Below are 11,197 nucleotides of genomic sequence, written 5' to 3' on the forward strand. Positions count from 1 at the left end.
AGGGGCAAAGGAAGAGGGAGAAGCAGACTCTCCGCTGAGCAGGGAGCGCAACACGGGGCTCAATTCCAGGACCATAACCCAAGCCAAAGGCAGACGCTTAACCAGCTGAGCAATCCAGGCTCCCCAGTACTATGATTTTTATTATTATTAAGCTCCATACCTTCAGCTCTTGCATCAGAAAACACTGTACAGTGCCCCTCTTCTTGAGGTTGCAACTTCAGATGTTTTTCCTCTTAGCATTCTTCTGTACTAGTGGTGAGAACCACTTTTGCCTACATCAGAGTCACCTAGACGGCTTGTAAAAAACACAGATTACTGGACTTCACTTGCAGAGTTTCTCATTCAGAAGTCTGGGGTGGGCCCAGGATAGCATTTATAACAAGTTTCCAGATGGTAATGATGCTGCTAGTCAGGGATTATACCTTTTTTTTCATCTGTAAATGGAATAATAAAAGCACCTATCCCTTTGCATGGTTTCCAAGACTAGGAAATAGTGCATTGGAAGTTCCTGGCACGGTGCCTGGCACTGTGAGTACTCAAATGTTAACTGTGATGAAGGCTCTTATAAAAGTATTTGACAAGTCTGTTGTATCAAAAGGCTGTTTGGGGGAGTGGGTGGATTGTCAGGGCAAGTTGCCGGGAATTACAAGCATCCTTTGATTTCCTTTCATATACTGGATCTCATTTTAGAAAGATGACCTATCACTTATCTAGAAACATCTGGATACTTTGAGGAATCTTCCAAGAACTTTGTTCTTACTAAAGGACATGAATACACACAAAGTGCTTGGCAAATAAGCATAATTATGTCTAGAGTCATAAGTAGAGTAGATAACATTTTAATCATGTCTTACGGCGTTTTCCAGGTTTAAAAGCATCACTTAGCTGCTGCTTAACTTCATCCTGTCCCTGTCCTAGATAGAAGATGTGAAACATTCAGCCAGCCACCTGTTCTGGAGGATGTTAATAGTAGGGGCAGAGTGAGCCCTTCCTGGATTCTCCAGTAGGAAATAATACTGTCTAACTGTGAACTTCTCTGGATAACTTGTATGTCCCTGAACCCTGGTTTGCCCCCATTCCAAAAGGAATGTGTTTGGAATAGTTATTTTATTTTTTATTTATTTATTTTGAAAGATTTTATTTATTTATTTGAGAGAGAGCGAGAACGCACAAGTGGGGCAGGGAGGGGCAGAGGGAGAGGGAGAAGCAGGCCCCCCACTGAGCAGCGAGCCAGACTCGGGGCTCGATCCCAGGACCCCGAGATCATGACCTGAGCCAAAGGCAAACGCTTAACCGACTGAGCCACCCAGGTGCCCCTGGAATAGTTATTTTAGTTTCAAACAATAAATACAAAATTCTGCTTATTTAATTTTTTTTAAGAAAGAAAGGAGTAGGAAAGTTACTGGAAAGCTTTTGAGGGTTTTCATGTGCATCTCATCAGAACGCTACCTTAACTCCACTTAACTCCAAGCCTTACTCTCTCTCCAAACCAGATTTTAAATACCCAGGGGAAAGAGTATGATTGTCTGCGTTGACCAGGGGTCATCCATACCTTGACGAATCAGCCTCATGGGGGGCTGTTTTCAGAAAAGCAGGAACACTGAGTTGGGTTGGCATTCCAAAAGGATCCAGTTCAGGAAATATATGCCAACCACACATCGCTCAAACATGCGTGAATTCCGTGAAAGTGCCAGAGGTGAGGGCAAGAATCTTAGTTCCACGGAAGGAAGACATCTATTTTTTTGTTTAACTCAATCAGACTGATGTGTTTGTTGCTGAGGGAAAATTCAGTACTAAGTGTACATCTGCATTTTGATGTCAGGTCACACCAGATGCCACATTGCCTTGATGTTCAGTAGGAAGATAGGAGCTGTTTAACATGTTCTTCAGGGACTGGGTGACGTTAACCATAGATACTTGGTGACTTTAAGAAGGTCACCTTGGAGCCTCATTCTTACCTCGAGAAATCAGTATCACATATTTCCACCCAATTGCAACTGCTGCTTATTTACAAAATTCACCTGCCCCTGAATCCCTTTTGCCATGCCAGTCGCAATATAATAACTGGCCCATTTCTAAGCCTACCAGGATTTTCCAGTGAATGGCCCTGGAACGCTCTCCAGCAATAAGTGAGGTAGACCTCATTCCAATGGTGGGGGGAGGAGAAGCAACTGAACTCAATTTCCCATGGGAACTTGGATCCCTAAAGTCTCCAGGTGCCAGGCAGCTGGTAACTCCTATTATTGCCCAAAACAACTAATGGCTTATTTTGCTTGGCAGCTGAGTCCAAAATATGTATTCCTCCAACCGATGTTGCTTTCATACCTGACTTATAAAAAGGGGGCAACAGGGGGCAAGGTCCCTTTCCTGGTGCCCGTTCCTATGTACCAGCTAGACACCAGCCCAGCCATGCCCGGCTGAAGGATGTGGAGTAAATAGTTCCTCACGGACCAGCTCATCTTTCTGCCTCCACAATCTCATCTTCATCAAGTCATGCCACTCATGTTAAATTCTGGACTTTTCGCCCAACCCATAAGCTGTGCCTAACTCACATTTAGGGAGGTTAAAGAAGTCAAGAGACTAGAGGGAGAATCGGACTAGATTTGCCCCCAATTTCTGTTTTTGTTCCTACAGGGGTGTCAGAGTAATGATTGTTAAAGTTCTTAAGAGAAAAAAGTGGTGTTTGGCGGAAGATTTCACTGAGGTTTGTGTTGTTTTGTTTTGAAGGAGGTTAGCTCTTGCTTATGGGATGTGTGTGAGCAGGGATTGAACATCTTCATAAATAAGAGTGTTCCTTCCTTTCCATTTCACATATATTTGATTTCAGTATATCTTTTTGGGTAGAAGGATGAGAGAAGAAGAGCATATTCATCCAGGGTTCTGTGTAGAGCCAGAGCAAAGGTCTTACAAGTGTGATCATCCCATTGTCATTATTCTGGAAAAATGATGTTGCTTCCTATTTTCCTGCTACATAGCCCAAGTCTCCAAATTCCTACTCTGACTTAATTCCCACTTGTCAGGTGTGCCATTTCTTTACAGTCTACTGCAACTTTATCGAAGGGAATGGGAAAGCCTGACTGGGCACTTTTGATGGATATTTTTTGCTTTGATGGCTGGTTAGCATTTGAACCCTCTTGTGGTAGGACCCTTTCACTGCTACAGAAGTCAAAAGGGCCAGACACTTGCTCTACTCATCCCCTTGGCAGCTAGGGCACTATTACAAGGCTTGAACTTGACCAATAGGAATTATCACTAGAGTAAATTAAAATATTAGCCCCATTTCTTCGTCACATTCTGTGTCCATGACTTGTGCTATGCGACTTCATGGCTCTTCTCATTAGAGGTGCAATGCTCTTCACTGGCCACTTGACTTTGGGCTTGCCATATAACTTGTATTTGCCGATAGAATGTAGGTAGATTTGATATGGCAGAGGTTTGAAATGTACTTGTATGGTTTGGCTTGCTATCTTGGAACTTCTGCCATCACCTTGAGAAGAAAGGTCAGGCATCCCACTGATCCAATCAGAGTAAGAGATAAGGATTGAAATGGAACCTAACCTGAAGTTTGGAGCCAAATACAGCCAAGCACAGCTTAGATCAGCTACTCTCAGCTGACCCACATACAAATAAGCAAAAATAAACTATCGTTGTTTTAAGTCACTGATTTTGTGGAGTGGTTTCTTTATGCAGCTCTTGGTGTGGCAGCAGTTGACCAAGACACTTAATCTTGGGACTTTGAATTTGTAGCACATGATGCATGGAAGCAGAGAAAGTGAAGAATTTATATTGTCTACAGAGATACTACCCTCAGGACCATCTGGCACAGTGCTAATGGCAATGCCCAGGGTTCAGCCATGGCATCAGTTTGGCTGAGGTCTCAGCTCCCCCATGTTCTTCTTTCAGTTTCTTCTTTGGTTTCCCAGCCTTCTGAGTTATTCTATAAGATAACTAATATCCTTAGGAGATAACTAATAGCCTTCCAATAAATTTGTTTTCTGCTTAATTTGGTCTGGGTCGAGCTGTGTTGTTTGCAAATAAGAACCTTATCTGAGGGGCACCTGGGTGGCTCAGATGGTTAAACGTCTGCCTTCAGCTCAGGTCATGATCCCAGGGTCCTGGGATCGAGCCCCGCATCGGGCTCCCTGCTCGGCGGGGAGTCTGCTTCTCCCTCTCCCACTCCCCCTGCTTGTGTTCCCTCTCTCGCTGTGTCTCTCTCTGTCAAATAAATAAATAAAATCTTTAAAAAAAAAAAAAAGAACCCTGTCTGAATCAGCCCTTATATTTCACTGGAAGTGGAGGATTTGGAAAAGCAGAGAGTGAAACTGGCCAATAGTGGAAGAAGCAGAGACATTCGTCCATAAGTCCACAATTCTGGTGGCGTGGTGTGCAGGAGAATCTCTGTACGGTATGAGGCAGGCTTCTTATTTTATTTTTATTTTATGCCTCTGAGAATGTGCAACAGTTCCTACTTGGTCAGAGTGCACATGAATCATGGGGTTGGTCAGTAGGCTATCTTTCAAAAGGAGTGACCAACGTTCTTCAATCAGTAAGCTATGTCCATCAACAATCCTAAAACTAATAGATTATGCCTCATTGACACTTCTTTTCCTTACCTAATTGTTAATACTTAGATGTCTTTTTGATATGCTAAGAACTTCTAGTGAGGAAGGTGGAATATGTGATCAGATTAGAAAGATTTTAGTCATTAGCCACAACTCCTAGGTAATGGGCTTCTTCAACATGCCATCCATTAACCAGGTTTTATTACATAAAAATTTTTTTTAAATGTCTAAAGCCATATACAACTACTACAAAATCACTCATGCACAGTTTTTTTTTAATAAGACTTGTCAAATATTTAGTTTTTTCTAAAGCCTCAAAGTATACATAATTGAATGGTATAATAAATACCAAATTCTCCAGTGTTTCATAAAGTATGTAAAGTGAATGGAGTTAGGTTTGCCAGTATTGTCATAAAGCAGAGAATCAGGAATATTTATGAAGTTGACGTCCTTGTGCCATGTAATCTCAGATAGATGCATTTCATTTCATTTAAGGTAGAAGAGAACTGAGTTTCATCACTCAGAAAATAAGCTCATTTACTTGGCATTAGTTTTATATTCAACCCAAGACATTTATTTCTGGAACTTGGATCACATTTACTCTACTGTATATGTAAAACGTTCACTGCCTAGTATATACATTTTAAGTTTATTATCTTTTGCCTTTACACAAAACCCTTGGCAGACTATTCTTAATGCATATATGTTAGAGATAACGGAGTCTGTTTCTTGTCAGTTCTAAATTTAAATGATTTACTTTCTTGATGGTTGAAAATGCTTGAAGTCAGGGCATTAGGGGGCAAATCAGTCCATTTGTGCTTCTTCAAAGAATTAAGGATTTACATGATAGATGAAAGTTTACTAAATACTGTTCACAAAGGCAAATAAGGAGTGACCACCCTTAAATACTTTAAGTTCATTTGAAACATCTAGTTTGAGGAGCAAGTGGGAAAAAGGGGAGATAGAGAAACAGAATTGGAGATAAAATGACAAAGACCTTTCATATTCTCATGGGAATGAAACAAAGAGGAAAAAATCAATAAAGCAAGTTGCATCAAGAGCCTGATGGTCTGAAAATAACAAGCATGAAGAAAAAAAGTAGAGCATGAAATTCAAATGTCCCTTCTTAGCATTTGTTTTATCATAGATCTTCACCATAAAAATACAGATTTAACAAAGTAAAAGGAAATAAAAACCATCGTTATTCCTACCTCCTAGGGAAAGCCATTATTAGCATGTTGGAATGCATCTTTTTTAAATGTGTGTGTGTGCGTGCATGAACAAATATATTTTTTTATACTAACGAATCACATTTTATAGTGTTTTGTAACTATATCACCACCTAATATATTGTGTGCATCCCTTCATGTCAAAAATATACCTCAACATACAATTAATGGCTGCACAAACATTTCATTTTGTAGAATAAACAAATAAATGAATTCTACCAATAACTTCTGTAAATTTCCCTCCTACAACTTCCATTATTAAAATGAAGCTATAGCCTCACTGCACCCTGAATGACTGAAAAACTGTAGAATTAATGGTGGCAGTAAGATAGATGGCCTTCTGATATCAGGCTGTTGAATCCAGAGGTGTTTTGCTAAGTCTGAATGTTCTGCAGCGTGCCCACAGCCCCGGCTCACTTTTCAAGCTCCTGTGTCTGTTTTTAGTCTGTCTCTCTCAGACGCTTCATTTCTTTTGCCCAGCCTGGGGAACATCTCTGTTTTGCTCAGTGTCCTGCAGTGTTTAATAGAACTGGATTCAAATATGGTACTTCAGTGCTGATCCCTTCGCCTAATGCATGCAGATACTTCGTTGAAGACTCATGGTGGTAGGGGAGGGAATGACTTAAATTGCATTGTGCCCTACTGTAGTAAAGGTCCATAAAATATGAATGTTAGTTAAGCTTCTTAAGGGTGTGATTTTAGTTTGCAAGTAGAGGTGGAGTGGAGAGAAATTTCCAAGTGCCCATGAAATAATGAGCAGTAAGTAGTCAAGTCTTGTGCCTACATGTGCTTCTTATCCTAAACAAAAGACTGTGCATGCAGAGCTACTTAGAAACTTGGGATATCCATTTCACTAAAAAAAAATGCAACCTTAGAGGACACTGATGTGATTTGTGCTGTGCTGTCCTTTAAAATGTATCATTTCTGAAGAGGAAACAATGTAATTGTCCAGTAACAGGCTATAGGTTAAATAAATTGTTGTATTTTATAGTGGGATACTTCCTAATTATTCAAAAATGGTATAATTGCAAAAATCTATAGTGTGTGTAAAGATATTCATGTTAAATGGGGAGGCTATAAAATAGCGTGTACTATTTTTTATCCCATTTTGTAAAAATAAATTATATTTTATCTTTACATCAGTCATTAATGGTGGTTATTTCGGACTGGTAAGATTACTGGAAGCCTTTCTTTCTTTTTGTGTATTTGCATTTCCTAAATTTTCTTTAAAGATTTAAATTTTGTAGCGAGAAAAAACATTTTTAATCATTTCTAGGTATGAGACTAAAGGTGCTATGGAATTTTGTCTCCCATATGATTCTGAAGGGCTTCATTGTGCCATCTCTCAAGCACAGGGCTTGTCATTCAGACGTCACCAGCCTCGTAGAAGAATAAACAGTGTAAAATAGAAGCATCTCTTGTCCAGTGAGTCATACTGTGCTAGGGTGGTTAGAGGTGAGGGGCAGCTACATTGGCAAATTACCTTGGATCATAATGAGTAAAAACTTATGAAGAGCACAGAGTAAGGGAAAATGACAAGCAGTTAAAAGCCTAGAAGTAATTTTCTTCCTGTTTTTTCTCCTTTTCTTTTTTCAGGTTGACGTGGATATTTCCCTGAGCCTGGTGTAGCCAGTGGGTGAGTTGATTCTTGCTGATATTCATAAATAAGGTTAATCTCAGGATTAGGGAGAGGGAGGAGTAACAAGCACATGTCTACTGAAGTGACCACTCTTGTTAACACACAGTGTTTCCTGTAACTCTTCAAAAAGACCGAAGTGAGCCCTCACATAATTTCTGGCAAGGTGAAGTCCTGGGTACATTTCACAAAGTAGAACTTCCAACCACAGTGGGATTTCCAGGAACGTGCCTCAAACAAACAAACAAACAAACAAAAAACCCACAAGTGAATTATCATTCTCTAAAAGCTCTTTGTCAGCATTTAAGCAACTACTGAGAAAAAGAAGTAGGGGGTCAGTGCAGAACGACTTCACTATACTATAGATACAGGACAGTCATTGGTTTTCAGAGCAACACATCTTTTGGACATCTTCTAACCCAAACCTGTGGGAAATGAGACTTGCCCCGAAGTTCTGGATCTATCACTCTCCCACCACGTACCCCTTAGGTAAATGGAAAACAACAGTACTCACTTTCTTAGGCTGGAGTTCTATTCCTCATTCATATATTTTTCATAAGGCCTTTTGGCATCTGTGCCATAACTGCGAGTATATACATACTTCAGTGGAAGGAAGAAATAGGAGTGGGAAGTGTACCATGACCCATACCTACATCATGTGGACAGAAATACTAACTAGGATGTATTGTGTGATATTGTCCCCTTTAAAAGGAAATTAGACATAAGAATTGAGTATGTTTCAGTCTTAAATCTCAACAACTTTCTTTTCTGAGAGCCAATTTCTCTACATTTCCATGACTAATTAAAAGGTGACAAACCTGGATGGAGCAGGAAAAGTCCCTATGGAATAGAGAGTGTCAATATGCTTAAGTAGAAGGGAAACTTCTGGAAGAATTAGTGATACATGACTCAGGTTCTGTCAAGTCTGCTGACCAGACCGGCACCAGCTCACTAGTACCTTCTAATGACCACTTATTTCCTTGTAACTCCATCGGGTGTGATATTCAGAGCGTCCAAGATCATCGATCATTTTGCTGGACTTCTTCACAGCCCTTCTGCTTCCTGGCTGAGTTATTTATGTAACATTACTCCACATGGGAAAGCCCAGCTGTTAAAGTTTTAGAATCAGGAATAAGAACACATTTTTATTAGATCTTTCATCTTGTCTACAGTATGTTTTTCTTGCTTTAAATAATGATAACAGCATGCTAGCGCCTCCACCATAACTCATTTGCTTGTACATGCCTTTGGAGGGGAGAGCTGCCCATTGTACTTCTGGGGTTCCAAAATGGGGCAGATAGCAAACTGAGTATGAAATCAATGTGTGGGATTGTATGATCACCTGGTGGGTTTGAATTCATACGCCTGGGGTAAGTACTGCAGAGGTAAAAACGCTAGAACTAAGTTACATATTGGTGGGAGCAAGATGGGAATATGAGAGAGAAAGAGTTTAGGGAATTAGAAAGTTTTGATCATAGAAGAAAAGTACTATTTAGAAATAGGGAAACCCAGAAAGAGGAGGAGGAGGAGGAGGTTTAGAAGGGAAGATGAAGAGCTTTGTCATATGCAGTTGGAGTTGCTGGGGAGAGATCCAGGTAAAAGGGTCTTAGAGGGCATGATGACCTTGTGATGTGTCAACTTGGTTAGGCTAACCTACATGTCCTAGAATTCCCTTCCCTGTAAGGTTCCGGTGAGAATGGGCCACAGGGGAGTCTTGTATGAAATTCGGAGGGCAGAGGTAAAGCAGTGGCTCTCTTATTAGCTCATACATGTTGTCACAGAAATGCTGATGAACTTGTTGATGAGGGGACAGCTGGGCCTACTACTGTTCTTACCTTCCTTCAGCTTCTCTGACTCCTGTGCCACGTGTATTTTTAGCTGTGGTCACTGGCTTCTTTCTGCAGGATATCCACAGCACCAAGATAGAGCAACAGTTGACATGGATTTTTAGCCCATTCTGCAGCTTCTAGCCCTCCCTTCTTGACTATCTGCCCTGTGGATTTCAGCTCCAATATAGCAAATACATTAGCCTTACAGAGACTACTATACCTGCTCCGGTTGTGGAAGGTCAGATCCTCTGCATGAGCTGGCCGGCCTTTTCTGTGGTTCAAAGAACTGCATGGTTTGGTCTGTTTACACCATTCTTGGTCTTAGTAATATTCCTCATGCCAGTTTCCTATCAATTTCTCCACCACATCAATCCTCAAGTCCTTTCCGATTGACTCCATGGACTGGCCTTCTCTGACCACTCCATCTAAATCATCCTTTGTTTTCTCCAAGGTCCTTACTAGAGATTGTGTTTATGTAATCTCTTGGTTAGTCGGTCTTCACAACCTAGGTTCCACGACGGCAGATAGATTTGTCTTGTTCCACACTGTACACCCTGAACCCAGCACTGTAGCTAGCACACAGCCAGTTCTCAAAGGATTCTTCCAGAAATGGAAAGGGAGAGCTGGAGGACTCTACTTGGTGGGGTAGGAATGTCAAAGGGGTTAGTTTTCCATTCCTTGAGGGGCACATGTATGATCCCGAGTTCTACCCCTATTTCTGTTTTCATGGGAAGTCAGACTAATTGCCGAGGGATTCAGAAGACATCTCAGCAGTTCCCTATATCCAATTTCTAAGTGTTAACAGATTCAATTACACTTCTTTGAAAAGATGCTTGTGATAGTTAATACTTAAAAACAACTAGTATTGGAGTTGCCAGTGGTTTGAATGCAATTTTACTTTGCGGGTTTAGAATTATGTCGCTATATGTTATTTTGGCCTTGATTCACTTAGAGCTAAGAATGTGACCCATTAACAGAGATCTGAATGAGGTTTAGAGTTCTTATAAAACTCAATTTTCAGAAAACCCATCCAACTTTATTACCCTATATTTTGTGTTCTACAGCTCTCTTAATTTCATATTGCAAACTTCTTAAACATATTTTACAAGTCGAAGTACTCTCATCATTTTCCAAGATTTAATAAAGTTTCCATTTGTGAATAACACACTAGTTAAAAAGGAAGCAAAGAGTTTACTTATTAAATAAAATCAAAAGGAAAATGCTATCTTCTGTTTTTTTAGGAGCCCTAATGAAATGTTATTGAGTATTCTATCTTTATAACTTACAATTTCCAATGTCAAATCTTTTTGTGTTACCCTGAGCCTGTAGGTCACTTTTCTTTAACACTTCAATACTGGAAATATTCCTTCTTCAATGCCGACCCTCTTGAAATCCTTCATGCCTTAACGGCTCCTTACTTTTTTTTTTTCTTACTTTTTAAATAGTATCTTTGCACATCATTTTTCCAACATTTAGCCTAGACATAATACTTGATCAAAAATGTTGAAATGACTCATAAATTACACGTTTTGGCAACTTGGCTACACACCCTCAATCACTACACATTTGCTCCTAGGTTACTTCCCTTACCAAATAAAGCTCAAACAGTAGTAGTGTCTGTTATTTTGCAGTTCTTGTGTGTTCTTGTCTTCCATGTGGTGTGTGTGAAGTGATTTACCCTCATTTCCAATCTGTTATGGTTAGGGATATTAATACAAACCCTCTGAATTGAAAACAAAAATTCAATGGTCTCAAGCAAAGCCATTTTTAGTTGTTTTGACCTGAGTTAGGAATCAGAAATTTAGTGATTTTTCTCTCTGAAGTCTCAGATCAACTGGTAGTTATGATGGAGCAGTGAGGGAGGTTTACAATATACATTGAAGGAAATAACTAAGATACTGTTTTTCTATTCATACCTGAAAATGTTTTTTGAGTTCAAAG

The 11,197-nt window shown here is 40.0% G+C and overlaps 1 protein-coding gene across 1 annotated transcript in view; it reads left to right on the forward strand.

Annotated features, from left to right (window-relative positions):
* XRCC4 (X-ray repair cross complementing 4) overlaps nucleotides 1–11,197 on the forward strand; it is a 776,985-nt gene that overhangs the window by 521,216 nt on the left and 244,572 nt on the right. The window contains exon 7 of the mRNA XM_035014787.1: nucleotides 7,388–7,427. The gene's annotated coding sequence lies outside the window, so the exon portion shown is untranslated. The remainder of the gene's footprint in view (nucleotides 1–7,387; nucleotides 7,428–11,197) is intronic.

This window comes from Mirounga leonina, unplaced genomic scaffold, assembly GCF_011800145.1.
Source record: "Mirounga leonina isolate KUSES-001 unplaced genomic scaffold, KU_Mleo_1.0 Mir_168, whole genome shotgun sequence".
Classification (NCBI taxonomy): Eukaryota; Metazoa; Chordata; class Mammalia; order Carnivora; family Phocidae; genus Mirounga; species Mirounga leonina.